The sequence below is a fragment of the Eretmochelys imbricata genome, chromosome 17, assembly GCF_965152235.1.
Source record: "Eretmochelys imbricata isolate rEreImb1 chromosome 17, rEreImb1.hap1, whole genome shotgun sequence".
NCBI classification, from domain to species: Eukaryota; Metazoa; Chordata; order Testudines; family Cheloniidae; genus Eretmochelys; species Eretmochelys imbricata.
In genome coordinates this window covers 20,505,390-20,520,150 of record NC_135588.1, presented here as the reverse complement: position 1 = coordinate 20,520,150, position 14,761 = coordinate 20,505,390, and positions in this window count along the sequence as shown.

The window sequence follows — 14,761 nt, the reverse complement described above, 5'->3', positions numbered from 1 at the left end:
GCAGGTAAGGAAACCTCAAGATCTCCCAGAGCACACCCACCTCTAAATGAGGCGAGCCGTTGAGATTGAGGGGTGTCCCCACTGACTCTTCCTAAAGACCCTAGGGCAGCGCTGTGGAGAGTGGCACCAGGGTAAACCAGAAAGTGATTCTGATGGATAAGGAGGATGTTTTGCAGGTAGGCCCCAGAATGGTGTGGCAGGCAATGAGCAGAGCAGACGACTAGAATTATTATAGGGCATCTGCCATGGTAACTAGTGGCATCACAGAGATCACCAGGAACACCACACGTTATTTTAGGATGGGAAATAACTGTAGGTTCTCCCTACCAAGATCCTCCTAGCTTTAGTTACTACCACAGTAATTGGGCCATGACACCAATGTTAACATCCCTGCTCTCTTCCAAAACATGCCAGGAGACCTTTACTCTCCATTTCCAGTCTTGTCTAAGAGGGGACATCTCCAGCTCCCTAGCGCCTAGCATTGCTTCAGCACTGAGACAAAAAGGAAAGACCAAGTGGCTTGCTAATACCTCTTTCCGAAGCGCCTGGTGATGCCTTGGCTATTTCCCATCCGAGTATGGACCAGGCCTCACATTACAGGCCTGTAGTACAAAGAGCCAGATTCAGATTACACACTTATTCTTGTCTCGTCTAAGGAATACGCAAGGAGCAAGTTACTACTCGCCAGAGTAAGTATAGCAGAGTCTGGCCCAAGGCAATTTGGCTGCAGGATTAGGGTTGCCAACTTCCTGATTGCAAAAAAACGAACACTCTTGCCCCACCCCCTACCCCGGGACTCTGCCCCATCCCTTCTCCAAGGCCCCGTCCCCTGCTCACTCCATCCCCCTCTCTGTCCCCCCACCATTGCTCATTTTCACCGGGCTGGGGCAGGGGGTTGGGCTACGGGAGGGGGTGAGGGCTCCAACTGGGAGTGCGGGCTCTGGGTTGGGGATGGGGATGAAAGGAGGCTCTGGGCTGGGGCAGGGTGTTGGGGTGCAGGAGGGGGTACAGGCTCTGGGAGGAAGTTTGCGTGCAGGAGGGGGTTCCGAGCTGGGGCAGGCGGTTGGGCGGGGGGTAAGGGCTCTGGCTGGGAGTGCGGGCTCTAGGTTGGGGCCAGGGATGAGGGGTTTAAGGTGCAGGAGGTGGCTCCAGGCTGGGGCCCAGGGGTTCAGAGTAGGGGAGGGGGCTCTGGGCTGGGGCAGAGGGTTGGGGTGTGGACTCTGGGAGGGAGGTGGGGTGTAGGAGGTGGCTCAGGGCTGGGGCAGGGTGTTGCGGTGCGGGAGGGGTGGGGGCTCTGGGAAGGAGTTTGAGTGCGGGAGGGGGATCAGGGCTGGGGCTGAGGGGTTTGGAGTGAGAGGAGGCTCAGGCCTGGGGCAGAGTGTGAAGGCACGGGAGGGGGCGCAGGGTGCGGGCTCTGGGAGGGAGTTAGGGCGCGGGATGGGGTGAGGGCTCCGTCCAGGCCGCACTTACCTCAGGCGGCTCCCGGAAGCAGCCAGCATGTCCCTCTGGCTCCTAGTGGCGGGGCCATGGGGCTCTGTGCAGCCGGGCCAGGGGCAGCATGTGAAGTCTTCCTGGCCGCCCCTGTGCCGAGGAGCTGCAGGGACATGTAGCCGCTTCCAGGAGCCTGCCTTAGCCCCACTGCACCACCGACCGGACTTTTAACAGCTGGTCAGCCGTGCTGACCGGAGCCCCCAGGGTCCCTTTTCGACTGGCCATTCCAGTCGAAAACCGGACGCCTGGCAACCCGAGGCAGGATTGGATCAGAGCTGTTAAGTTAGCTCTAGCTTTCCTCGGCCACAGGCTGAATGAATGGCCTTCATTCCCAGAAGCGTAGAAGTAGGATATTTTTGAGCAGAAGACTGAATGCCATTGACTAGGTGGTTCCAGTGACTGATGCCTGCGTACGTACATGAGTACACATCATTACAAAGAGAGGCCTGGAGGAACTCTTGGGAAAACTAGACTAGAAGAGGGGCAGATTTCTTAGACCTTCACCGCAGAACCAGGCACAAGCCTGGAGAAATAAAAAGTTTATTAAGATGAATGCTCTTTGGCTTTCCATCTCCAGGCAGCATGGCTCCTCCGTTTCCATAAACCCATTATCTTCACTGCTGTTTCATTTAATTGGAAAATGTCTATTGCATATTCCAACACAAACCTTGGATGTATATATAACAGGCACTTAAAAGCTTTCAAATATTTCAAGTTTGCTCAACACAATTATGTTAACAGAAACCCTGTGGGACTTTTAAAAAACACACACACAATAGTCATAAAGCATGTGTTCACATGGCTAGAAATGCCATTACATTTATCCTGATTAGAATTCTCTGCGCTTTTATGGGCTCACGCAGCTATTGGCAGAGGGGGAGAGAGAAGTGGGGAATGACAGTAAATTATTTGGCTGGTGAAGGTCAAGGGAATGGAGATGCTTGTCCCAGAATGCCTGTTTCAGTGGAGGCCCAAGGAATGCTCCCTCCACACACAGTTAGTACGCTAACTAGGAAGCAGGTGGTGCAGATCCATTTGTCCAATGATTTGCTGTTTATGCCCCATCTACAGGTAGATCCAAGCAACAACGTATCTGGAGCTATAAACAAGAGTTATAGCAACTCACACTTCGGGGCTCCAACTATCCACCTGCACTGATCAGGAATGAAATCCACTGCCCCGGTACAACATTGTGCATTGTGGGTAAGGGCAGGGCTCCGTTTTGCCCCAGAGCATCAAGTCACAAGCAGGAAGGCAGATGAGATAGACACAGAATAGGAACAGGCAGGATCCTGGACCTGGTGGATCAATAGTGTGAACCAATCCAGCAACAGGCATTGTACAGGTCTTGCTGGACCTGTGTGGGCCATTATTGGAAGTAAGAGGGAAAGAAGGAAAGAAGTTGGCAGATGCCAGTCCATACATGGTCCCTGCTGCCCCTCCCCGAGCTGAGGGTGCCTATCACAAGGGTAGCAGACTTTTTGCTGCATTGACTGCCACTGCGGGAGTGTTTCATATGGAAATGGGAAAATAAACCTTGCCCAGTGTCATACTCGCCGACAAGGCTTCTGTTGGGAGTAGGAGGTGGAATGAGCAAGATTAAAGTTTGAGTGTCTCTAATAAACCCAAAATTTGTGGTGCACTAGGAGAGGAATTTAGAACATTTTTACTACCAAGCATAATTTGATCCAGAGGCTAATGTCAATTCAGTTTCTATTTCCTCCTCCCTAACGAAAAGCCATTGAACTTAACGCGAAGCTGCTATTTCACTAATGACGTAATACTAGCATTAGCTCAGTCAGCCACCTGTGACACAGAAGATCATGAGGTGCTCCTGGCTTAGCAAGACTCAGGGCTACTCTTCAGTGGCTCATCTCATTCACTACTACGCATTCCCAGAGGTGGGGTTGGGTGTCATGCAGGGTTCCATGTAGTCTCCCTTCTGGTTCAGCGTTTATGAGGCTGTCAGAAGGGCTAGGGAGGAGGTATGAGCCGTGGTACCTTCAGCATACTAATGACATCCAACCCAACATCGCCATCTCATCTGACCTAGCAGGAGTCATCAAATGCCTTACTTGGGGCTTGGTTATGATTAGGGCACATGTGAAGGAGGATGAGCTGCAAACTGTGTGATCTCTGAATCCAGAGTGGCTGAGTGTGGCGTCCAGCATGGCAACTGATCCCAGAGACGTTCTCTTTTCTTTGTGAAGGGCAGGATGCCCAGCCCTGGGTACGTGGGGCCCAGCCCTTGTAAGAGAATTAGCCAGACAAGGGAGCAAGAGATGGCCACGGACAATGCGAATGTAGCTAGTATTCCCACTCCTGGAAATATTTTGGAAGTACCTCCTCCTTGTGTGACTATAAAAGCACTGAGATATCGTGTAATTGACAGATTTCTATTATTGCATATTTGTGAATTCAATGGGCTGAACTGAAAAGAGAAGAAACATGCTGGCAGATCTCTTCCAACAATCCCCAGCCAAGAGCAGCTGTCTGGACTTTCCCAGACAGTCTTCAACTTCTTGCAACGATTTAAGAATAAATTCCAGATTTTTAGCAGGCTGGCTGTTGAATCCATTTCAAAACTACACCCAATTGGAATGCTAAAAATTCATTTTGCTATTCAGGAGTACAGCTTGGGGGGAAAAAAAACAGGTACAGATTTTATCAAACTCTTTTTGAGAAAGCCCAAAGGAGGCTTGCGAGACTCTCAATGAAAGAGCCAGATCATTCAAAATATTCTGTATCTATAAAAGGAACCGGAAAAAATATTTGGATATTTTAGATTCTCCAAGTCATGGTACAATAGCAGGTTGGGCCCCAGCAGTTGGCTGCACTGATAAATGCCTCATTAATAAGAGATGTAATCAGTTGATGTAGCTAGGGAAACTCTAGAAGCAGTCGACAAAAGTAGCACTCCTTGCCTCAATGTGGTGAAAGTTAATGATCTTTGGGGGATTTTTATCGACAGGGTATAACAATTCAAGATTCTAACAACCTAAGATTATAACAAAAATTTTCAACATCTGCTTCCAACTGTTGCAGATTCCTGACCATCTTGGAGTTAATAGAACCATCCATTACTTCTGGAGCAATCTGGCTATCGTGATCCATGCTTTTGTCACCTCAAGACCACACCATTAAAAATCACACCGTGGGGCTACACCTTCACGTCAGCCCGGAAACGGATGCTGGCACAGAATGCAAAGCTCCCGATGAAGCAGCATATCCTGTTGGGAACACACAACGTCAGCACTATGGGATCTACACTGACTGTTGATTGGTCTTTGATCTCTAAAGCCCTAGATGACATGAGACCAACCTACAGGAGATGCTAGCTACAGCAGTATGGCATGGGAAGACCACCCTACTGTCAATTTTTTTAAAAAAAGAAATGCAGCTAGCATGGGTTCGAAACTCACCCCTTTCCCTTCGGTCCAAAATTGCCCAAGTTTCTTGACCTTCAAGGTAAGCTGCCAGGTCCTTCTTGTTATCCAGCAGGGAAAACTACGTCAGGTAGTTCTGGGTAGGTGTAGTGAGGCTACACTGGGCTGGGACACAGTGGAGCAGGGTGGGCCTGCGTCCCCCTGCCCCCACCCCAGTGAAGGGGCCAACTCCTGCCCGACACCGGGAAGCTCCTGCTGTGGAGAAGGCGCCTCCCTCCCGCCCCAGGCACCCACTTAAGACTGTATTGTTTGCTGGCTGCCTGAGCCCCGCCCAGGCTAAAGCCAGCCCTTAAGAGACTGTATTGTTTGCTGGCCACCCAGGCTTTCGCAAGCCCAGGCCTGGGTATAGACTGCTTTCCTGCTGGCTGCCTGAGCCCCGCCCAGGCTAAAGCCAGCCCCGAGACAGTTTGGTTCCAGACCGCGTGAGCCTCCTCAAGCTCAGGCCCAGCCCACCTGTAGTCTCGGTTTAAGCGACGACAGTTTTAGTCGCCCAGATCTGGCTAACCCCTGATGGGCACTGTGTGTCGCCCCACCCCCTGGGGGCTCTAGACTGTCCTGTGGACTCTGGTTCTGGCCAAACAGGACTGGACCGAGTGGCCTCCCTCCTCCGGTGGGCAAGGGTCCACTACAGTGACGCAGAGATTGTTAGGGCTTGATTTTACTTCTGGCTGGGTTATCACCTGGTTTGGGGGTGCATGAATGCTGTTGCCTTTGTAGCTGGTGTGTCTCATTTTAATCTATGTCCTATGACTCTAGAGACCAGGATAGGGGTCTTTTCACAGGGTGACACTGGCCCTTTAAGAGTGAAGGGGCCAGTGCCCCTATAACTCCTCAGCTGATCCCCCAGTTGGGCTAAAAAAGTCTGGAAGGGGCAAGTGAGAGCTGCTGGAGAAGCAAAAGCAGATACTCACAGGGAAGAACAAAAGGTGGAGAACATTATTGCTGAGAACTGACCAAAGCTGGGGTTCCCCAATGATTGGAAGGCTTGGGCAGGGTCCCCTAGGAGAAGAAAGATTCAGCTGAGTCAGGGAAGCAGGGCCCAGAAGCAAGAAGATAGATTCCCTGACCCCCTGGTAAGGAAGTTTGGAAGAGTGAGACACCGCAGGAAGGGAAGCGCTGTGGGAAAAGACCTGAGTAAAGGGGCTCAGGGAAGACTGGTGACTCTCAGGCAGGGAGGACTGGGGCCCTAGATCGGGGCAAAAGGAACTGGGAACAAAGTGCTGAGTGGATCACTTGCTGTTGATGTTCCGGGAGAGGTGACTGGGAAACACCCACTGTGTGTTTATGGTGGAAATTGGAAAATGGTTTGACTACAAGGTTTGGGGGAAGTACTGCACTTGCGTATGTGAATAAGTTATGCTCAGAAGTGGGCATTGTATTAGATAGTGAGCAATTATGTTCCTTTATTTAGCTCAAACAGGAAACTGAGGTAGGCACACCCGCTATGCCATGACCTGCTATAGAAAGGGGCTGCCTTGTCATGGGCCTTTCTTTAAAAAAATCTAAAACTTTGCATGTTTCGCAGGAATGTAGCCAGTGCCATGAGAAATCAGACCACTTTTCATTCTATTTAACAGCGAGCCATTTGAGTTTTGCTCACGCATAAGCTGCATTTGAGCAACATTTGACCCAAGAACAACATTAATGCTTTACATATTGCAAGTGCTGGACAAACATTCTCTGTTTATTTAGTCAGCCATGCCAGATCTGACCATTGGTCCATTTAGTCGGCTATCGCATTCTCCTGCCATGCTAGCTTCGGCCATCGGCCCATCGTGCCTGGCATCTGAACACCTGCTACGCCAGATCTAGCCCTGGACCCTCTTAGTTCATTCGGGGGAAACGGATGACAAGTCATTGGCCAGTTCTGCAGCACTGTACCTGGAGGGGAAGAGGACAGTTCCTTACATTTCAGGGCAGGATATGAGTTTTTGTCATCGGAGCTTGGAGATTTGCACGGTTATGAAGTAAGCGGGCCTGGAGGATTATATAAATAGCAGCCCACCAGGAACAAATCATGGAGTCAGGCTGCAAATGGCCCTAAAGAAGAGGAGAGCTTGTCTGGCTAGCAATCTGTACCTGAACGATTGTTCAAAAAAGTTCACCAGAATGTCACATATCAGCAAACACATAGAATCATAGACTATCAGGGTTGGAAGGGACCTCAGGAGGTCATCTAGTCCAACCCCCTCAAGGATTGAGCTCACAGCTCTGGGTTTAGCAGGCCAATGCTCAAACCACTGAGCTATCCCTCCCTGCATGAAAACCTCGGCACCCACCTGACTTCAGCAAGAGCCAGAAGTAGAAACAGACATCTTGCTCCCTTCGCTATCTTCTCCGCCAACCATGCCAGTCTATCCAATGGCTACACGCTCTTCCTTTCCCAAGAGCCTCTTGATTCCCCTCATCCCTCTCAAGGGCAGACAGACACATGGCTGCTGCAACAGAGGTCAACAGCAGATGGAATCTATTTCGCTCAACAAGGTTGAGCCACCAACCCTTTCAGATGAGCTGCAGGGCTCCCAAAAATGGAGCTCTCGATAAAGGCATGAGGTGCTGAAGAAGAGAGCTCCTTATCGCAGAAATCCCCTGACCGCTAACCCAGCTGGGCAGATGCGGGAGGGAAGTAACGACACTGGTTGAGCCAGCTGCATTTTAATAGCTCAGAGTTGTGCTTCTTCTGAGACCGTCTCCCTTCCTTGCTCTGAAGGTGCCACCCACTATGCTGAAACGGCAGCACCCTGGCATCCATTGTCCTAGCACAGCTCCTTCCCCCGCTCTTACCCCTCTGGTTCCAAAAGGCGGAGTTTGTTTTATTCCCCTCCACCCCTCAAAGCCTCTGCATTTTGATCATTTCCACACACACCACCTCGCCAGCATCATTACTAAGAAGTGCCCATTCCCCCAACCATGCAGCTGCTTCATCCAGCACACTCCCCGTTCGAGAGGAAAGCCAACACCACCTGGGCCATTTCAGACAGCCGTTCGTCTCCCTGAGCACCCGAAAAGGGCACTTGCTCACAGCAGGGACACTTTATTATGAAATACTATTTGGATTCACAGAGCAGGATGGGAAAACGTCCATCCCACTCTGATGCTAAGGGGACGGGGAAGGAATGCCCTTTGTGTCATTTTCCAGGGCTGGTAAAAGACACTGGCTTGACAGCCCTGAGGAATAGCACCAGCCCCTAGCAAGGGGCTGATACCAATGTTCCTCTAACCATGCCATGGAAGAGATCACCACGAGGGGTGAGGATTGTTTTGTCTCTGTAGGCCAGCGAGTCCTCCCTGCTGGGACTGCCAACAAGGGGCCCAGCTAAGGACTGTACCTTCTTTGGGGCAGGGAGCGTCTCCCCCTCTGTTTGGAAAGTGCCTAGCACAAGATGGATGATGCCACAAGGTAAATAATGAATGAGAGCTATTAACATAAAGTTTGTATTAAAATGGATGGAGCAGGGGTGCCAGAACAGGGGGGCATGCCCCCCCACACACACTTTTAAAAGGGCATGGCCCTCCCATTTTTTACCGGCTGTCAGGGCAAACGGGGGGGCGGGATCTTGGGGAGAAGGGGGCGGGGCCACAGTTCAAGCACTTGTGCCCCCCCCACTCACACACACACTTAAGGAGTTTCCACCGCTCCTGGCATGGAGCAAACGAAACTGGCATCCGCTCCAGGGTAAGGTCATCCTGCACAGGCAGAAAGGCAACGCTTGTATTCCGGGGGAAGTATCTGAGCCATTAGCCATTATGCCATCAATAACACACTGAACCACCAAAAGAGTTTCTTACTCACTATGTTTTGCATTTACACAGGGATAGAGCAGTGACAGTTCTCCCAGCAGGAAGTCATAGGAACAGCTCTGCCTTTTATAAAGGGAGCCAGAGGAAGCACAGAATTGTCAGGTAGAAAGCAAACAGGCCCGCACTTTTTGTATTGTCCCCATTCTCACCTTGAAGTGCACTCACGTTAGACTGCACTTCAGGAAAATGATCATTCTCTGAAGAACTAACAGCCAATAAAGTGTAGAGCATTTATCAAGGAAAAAGGGATCAACTGGAGAGAGACTTCTGCCATGTTTCTCTAATATTTTTCAGGCATGAATAGACAGTCTTGCAATATATTTAATTTTACTCTTACATATTGCACTTTTCATAGGGCTCAAAGGGCTCTAATAAAGGCTGTAAGCAGCATCCCCATTTTACAGATGGGAAAAGTAACTTGGCCAAGGTCACACAGTGACTCAGTGGCAGAGTTGGGAATCAAAGCCAGATCCCCCGACTCTCAGCCCTATGATACATAAAGTCACAGCTGATAGTCCCCTCCTGCAAAAGGTTTCAGGGCCATTCAGCTGATCTGGAACTATCTAAAATGCCAGCTTATGCCATTCAGAAAGCCAAGAGCTGGTGAAAATCATTTGTATGTGCTGCCAAGAAATACAGACCCTTGACAGGTACATGATGATAAATTCATTCATGGAATAATGACCATTATAGAGAACCACAGGAAAAGCACTGGAATACACAATATGCGTATACACACACACACACACACTATATAGCACTTCTAATGGCCAACCGCACTTCCACTAGTGGGCATGGTGAAGGTGCCCCCCCCGCCTTGAGGTTTAGGAGACAGTGGTGCGTGCAAGGGTGATTTGCAGTTAGGAGGGGGTGGCTTTCCAAGCCTGCGGATTCAAAAGAGCATTTTCCTCTCAAGTTTAGCCGGAGGGGCTGGAAGCAGTTGTCTATGGACTAACCTTTCAGACTCACAAGCAGCCCGGAGCGGGAAGGGTAGCGGGCCGCTTTGGGAACGCAACCCAGCCTTTGCAATCACCGTTCAGGGCTCTGAATTTTTACACACACACACCACGGGCTCTAGAAACTAGCAGGGACACATTATAGAAGGTGGAAGCAAGCTCAGCGATTGTCCAAGTCACGCTGGGGGCAGCCTTAGCCCCAGCGGGTTATGCAGAGGCCTAACAGTAATTCTAATGGGCAACCCAACGTTTGATCCCGAGCTCATGACTGAGCAGCAGTGCAGTGTTCGGATGAACGTGGCACCTCCCAGTCCTGGAGACTGATCATTCCACCAGAAGTGTAGAAAGGGAGGCAGAGCTCTGGAGGTTTTGGCGGGGGATTGATGGGATTCACTCTGAACGACTGGCAAAGCCCCCTGCAGGGCAAACGGGAGTTTGAGGCTCCAGGGCCTTATCTCTCTTTCCCCAAACACTTACACGCACTTCATATTTCAGCATCTAACCCTTCTGCAGGCTTACAACCATCCCCAAGTCAAGGATCACCCCCGACGCCCCTTCCCCAAGCTCAACAGCACGGTCTGACCTTCCCCCTAAAGTCTACCAAACTCTGCTCCCAGATGCCAAAAGGCCCCTTAAACCAGCCACCTGAGGCAGCTCGTCTCCTCTTACCCCACATCCCCAGCAGCAACACAAGCCTTAAGTGATTTTAGCTCCGTTGCACCACAAACGTGAATGCACCGAGCGCTCCTCAAGAGCGCATTTCTAAGGAGCCTGGAGGCTCCAGTGCAGTGTAAATCAAGTGACAGAACCTCACTGGAGGCTTCATAGTTTCTAATTTCCTCTCCAAGAAAAGCAGTAGAATGAGCTGGGCTCCCAGCAGTTCCCGCATCCCCATCCACCTCCGCATACGCTGTATTTAGAGGAACACTCAAAGCCATCTCATCAATTCTCTCCAGAGGAAACAAAATCCAAGGCAGTATCAAGACTTTACAACCTCTACTTTTCTTGCCACACAGTCCTAATGTAAACCGCGCCGGGTATTTCCACTTACAGACTCTGTCGTTTCATTTTCTCTTCCGTTCGATTTTTTTGGTCAGTCCCAGACAGCTGATTTAGGGGACACTCCCAGAGGAAGGGGATGAGGTGCATCTCTAGTCGCTAATCCACGCTGAGCGTAGATCTTTGCTACCCACCTCTGCGGGGCTAGAAGCGAGACGGCTCCTGCTCAAAGAGCATCTCCCGTGCTACTGATGCCTGTGGGGCTGTCCTTCTAAGGGTCGCCACCCCCAGGAAGGGAAGGGGTGGTATTTGTGTGGCCCTGCCCTGCCCCATGGGCGGGGGGGCTCCTGTGTTCCCTCCAGCACTTACCCATTTGTCCGGGGATGAGGTGGTGCTGCGCCAGGCAGCCGTTACCATGAAGGGAACGGTGCACACGCCTCTGCCCGAAGGCTGCAAGGACGCTGATGGGGGGGCCAGATGGAGGTTGACTGAGCATCTGTTGGCTCGGTCGAGCCTGTGGACTTCTTGGCCCACATTGTGTTGTAGGCCGAGCCGTGCCAGTTCCTGGCAGACTCACGAGGCTCCAGGGGGAAGGTGTGGCTTGCTCTCTAGCCGTGGGTGGGACTTTAATCTCATCCTTCAGGGTGCAAGGCAAAGGGACCAAGCAGGGCAGTCCACAGCTGACCAGTAGGCCCGCTCCTTCCATGACTCCTTGGTTACCTACGGGATCGACCGTGGATCACTGCATGGTTCCACAGGCATAGTGCTGCCAGCTGTGAGGACCCTCAAACCCCACAACGAAGCCCACTACCATCACGTTTCTGAACATCAGGGGCTGCAGGGCGAGCGTCTGCAGTGCCAGGTACTCTCCTTCCTTCAGGCAGGGCGGTACTCTAGTCATCCTGCAGGAGACAGACGGATCTAGCCACCAAAACCAGGTAGTGGGTAGAGTGGGGGATTGAGGGGGTACTTCAGCCAGCTCACTAAGTTTTCAGGCAGGGTAGTGACCCTGTTCTCCCCAGACTTATGGCCTGCAGTGCTGGGGGCTGGCAAGGTTGTGCCAGGTTACATCCTGCACATCCCAGCCTGTGCGGAGGGGCCGATCCTCATCCTTGTTAACATCTGTGCCCTGATACCAGGCCCAAAGTGGGCACGTTTTCACCTTCCTTGGCATCTCGGATCCTCGGGAGTGCCTGGTTCTGGGTGGGGACTTTATCATCATGGATGCAAAGGACCGCCTCGGGAGAGAGAAGTGCCAGGCCCCTGCAGATGTCCTCTGGGAGATAGCCAGCCATCACTCCCTGTGGGAGGTCTAGCACGACCACCACCCAGGTGAATACCACTTTCACTTGTATCTGGGTGGAGGACACAGTTCGGCCTTCTGTCATTTTAACAGCAGCCTGCCGGAGGATGGGGGCTTTGTGGCATCCTTCTAGGAGTTCTGGCTGGCCTGGTGGTAACAAAGGCCTACCTTTCCCTTGGCATAGAGGTGGTGGGATGTGGGGGAACCCCTGGCCCTCCAAAGCTAGTCATCAGGTCCCTGGCCCATGAGCCTCCCCCCAGCTGCCCCCCAACATGACACCTGAGTCAGCTGTATACCATCCAGCCAGTCCGTCTCCAAACCATGCAGCCCCTTACCTCAGGCCCTCCAGACCTTGTTATCGGGCATCTGCCCCCGAGCCTCCTCCTCACCACCATCTGAGCCAGCTGCATGATCTGCAGCCGGTTTGTTTCTGAACTGTGCTGAGGAAACATCCGTACACAGTCATGCTCCACACATTTCATTTCCTCACCCTGGTGTCCTGCTCTGATACTAAATGGCAGGATCTTCTGACACCCATGGAGGGTGAGGAACCCCAGTGGGCCAGCCTGTATTCCACCTTGGTTCCATGGCCCGCTGGGGATATCAACTGGCATCTCCTTCATGGAGCCGTGAGCACAGGTGTTTACTTGGCACAGTTCACCCCTATCCCCAACACTTGCCCTTTTTGTGGCATGAGGGAGACTCTAGCACACATTTGTCTCGAGTGCGCCTGGTTCCGGCCCCTTTTCTGGCTCCTCCAGAACCTTCTCCTAAGGTTCTGTCAGCACTTTTCACTACACACCCTGTCCAAGGCCCCCCAAAGTCGCGAGACCTCCTCATCCAACTCCGCCTGGCGCTGGCCAGCGTGGCCATTTATAACACCAGGAGGAGGATGCTGGACAGGCAGGTGCTCTACGACCACAAAGAAAGCAGCGAGTCCACAGGAGATCTCAGAGGAAAGGGGGGTTTGCTGGCTGACCACCGAGCCAGAGTGAGGACAGCCCTGGAACAGGTTTAGATCTTCTCCTGGGGAAAAAGAACTGTGGAGAACAAGCGAGTGCAATCCTCAGGGAGGAGGAACCAGACAGAGGAGTCTGCATTTACTTTTGGACTTCGATACTCTGGAAAGGATGGACTTTTATGTCGTGAGTTAGGTGGAGGGCCAGGTTGCTGCAGCAGCTTTCCACAGCCACCAAAACGGAGCCACTGCAGAGCCATCCTTGACCACAAGGGATGCTCTGGAGTCAACAACCCTGTTACCGCCCTCCAGAACTTGACCTTGGGCCCCTGCTTGGAGACCCCCAGCCTCCCCTCTCTGTGCACCATCCAAGCTGGCTGAACAGCTCATCATTCTGCCTCTGAACCATGCCCACACAACACCCCTTCATGTTCATCCTGTGCATGTCTTCGTCCTTGGGGCCTGCCCTGACGCAAAATGGTAGGGCGTCCTCCCACCTGGTGAGGGAGAGGCTCCCTGCTAAGCCAGCCTGTCCTCCATCCTGGTTTCACAGCACCCCCCTCCCCTCTGCCCCCTCATTTTGTACCTTTGACCCTCACTCACGTTCCTGTTTCTTTTGTTTTCTCAATCAGTTGATTCCTTGCCCTGTGGCCACTCCTGGGCTTTGTCCATGGGGAGGCTCTGCCCCCCAATCACCAGGATTTAGAGAGGCTGGACATGTTTAACTTTGATGTGGGGGTGGGCTGGCATGTGTGGCATTCCCCTATCCCCCTTATCCTGTTTAGGTCATCACCATACTGTGTCTTTAGTGTGTGTGGTTGTGGTGTGCTTGCTCCTTGACTAAAGTATACAGTGTGGTCTGGTTGTTTTGGGGACAGTGTCCTGAGCCTCGCGGCCTGCTAGGCAAGGCTGAGGGCTTCTTAACAAGGCTTTAATCCCCAAATAGGGTTGCTAACCCTCCAGGATTGTCCTGGCATCTCCAGGAATTAAAGCTTAATCTTTAATTAATCATAGAATCATAGAATATCAGGGTTGGAAGGGACCTCAGGAGGTCATCTAGTCCAACTCCCTGCTCAAAAGCAGGACCCATCCCCAATTAAATCATCCCAGCCAGGGCTTTGTCAAGCCTGACCTTAAAAACTTCTAAAGAAGGAGATTCCACCACCTCCCTAGGCAACGCATTCCAGTGTTTCACCACCCTCCTAGTGAAAAAGTTTTTCCTAATATCCAACCTAAACCTCCCCCACTGCAACTTGAGACCATTACTCCTTGTCCTGTCCTCTTCCACCACTGAGAATAGTCTAGAACCATCCTCTCTGGAACCATCTCTCAGGTAGTTGAAAGCAGCTATCAAATCCCCCCTCATTCTTCTCTTCCGCAGACTAAACAATCCCAGTTCCCTCAGCCTCTCCTCATAAGTCATGTGTTCCAGACCCCTAATCATTTCATAATGATTATGTCATGTGATGAAACCTCCAGGAATACATCCAACTGAAATTGGCAACCCTATCCCCAAGCTCTTTAGCACCTGTCAACTCTTAACCGGGGGGCGGGACAACTCAAGGAGACCAGGGCTTTAAAAAGCCCACTCCTGAGCGACCAGGAGCAGCTAACAGGGAAGTTTTGCGAGGGAGTTAAGTGGGGGTCTATATACACTTCATTAACATTCTTGAAACTTAAGGCAATAAACCCCCCCCCCCCCCCGATAAAAACAAAACAAAGGAACAAGCTGCAGGAGTAGAGAGAGAATTCAGGGAGAAGTCCAGCAACACAGTGGGGCTATCCAGTTTATTGTACCCACTGCAGC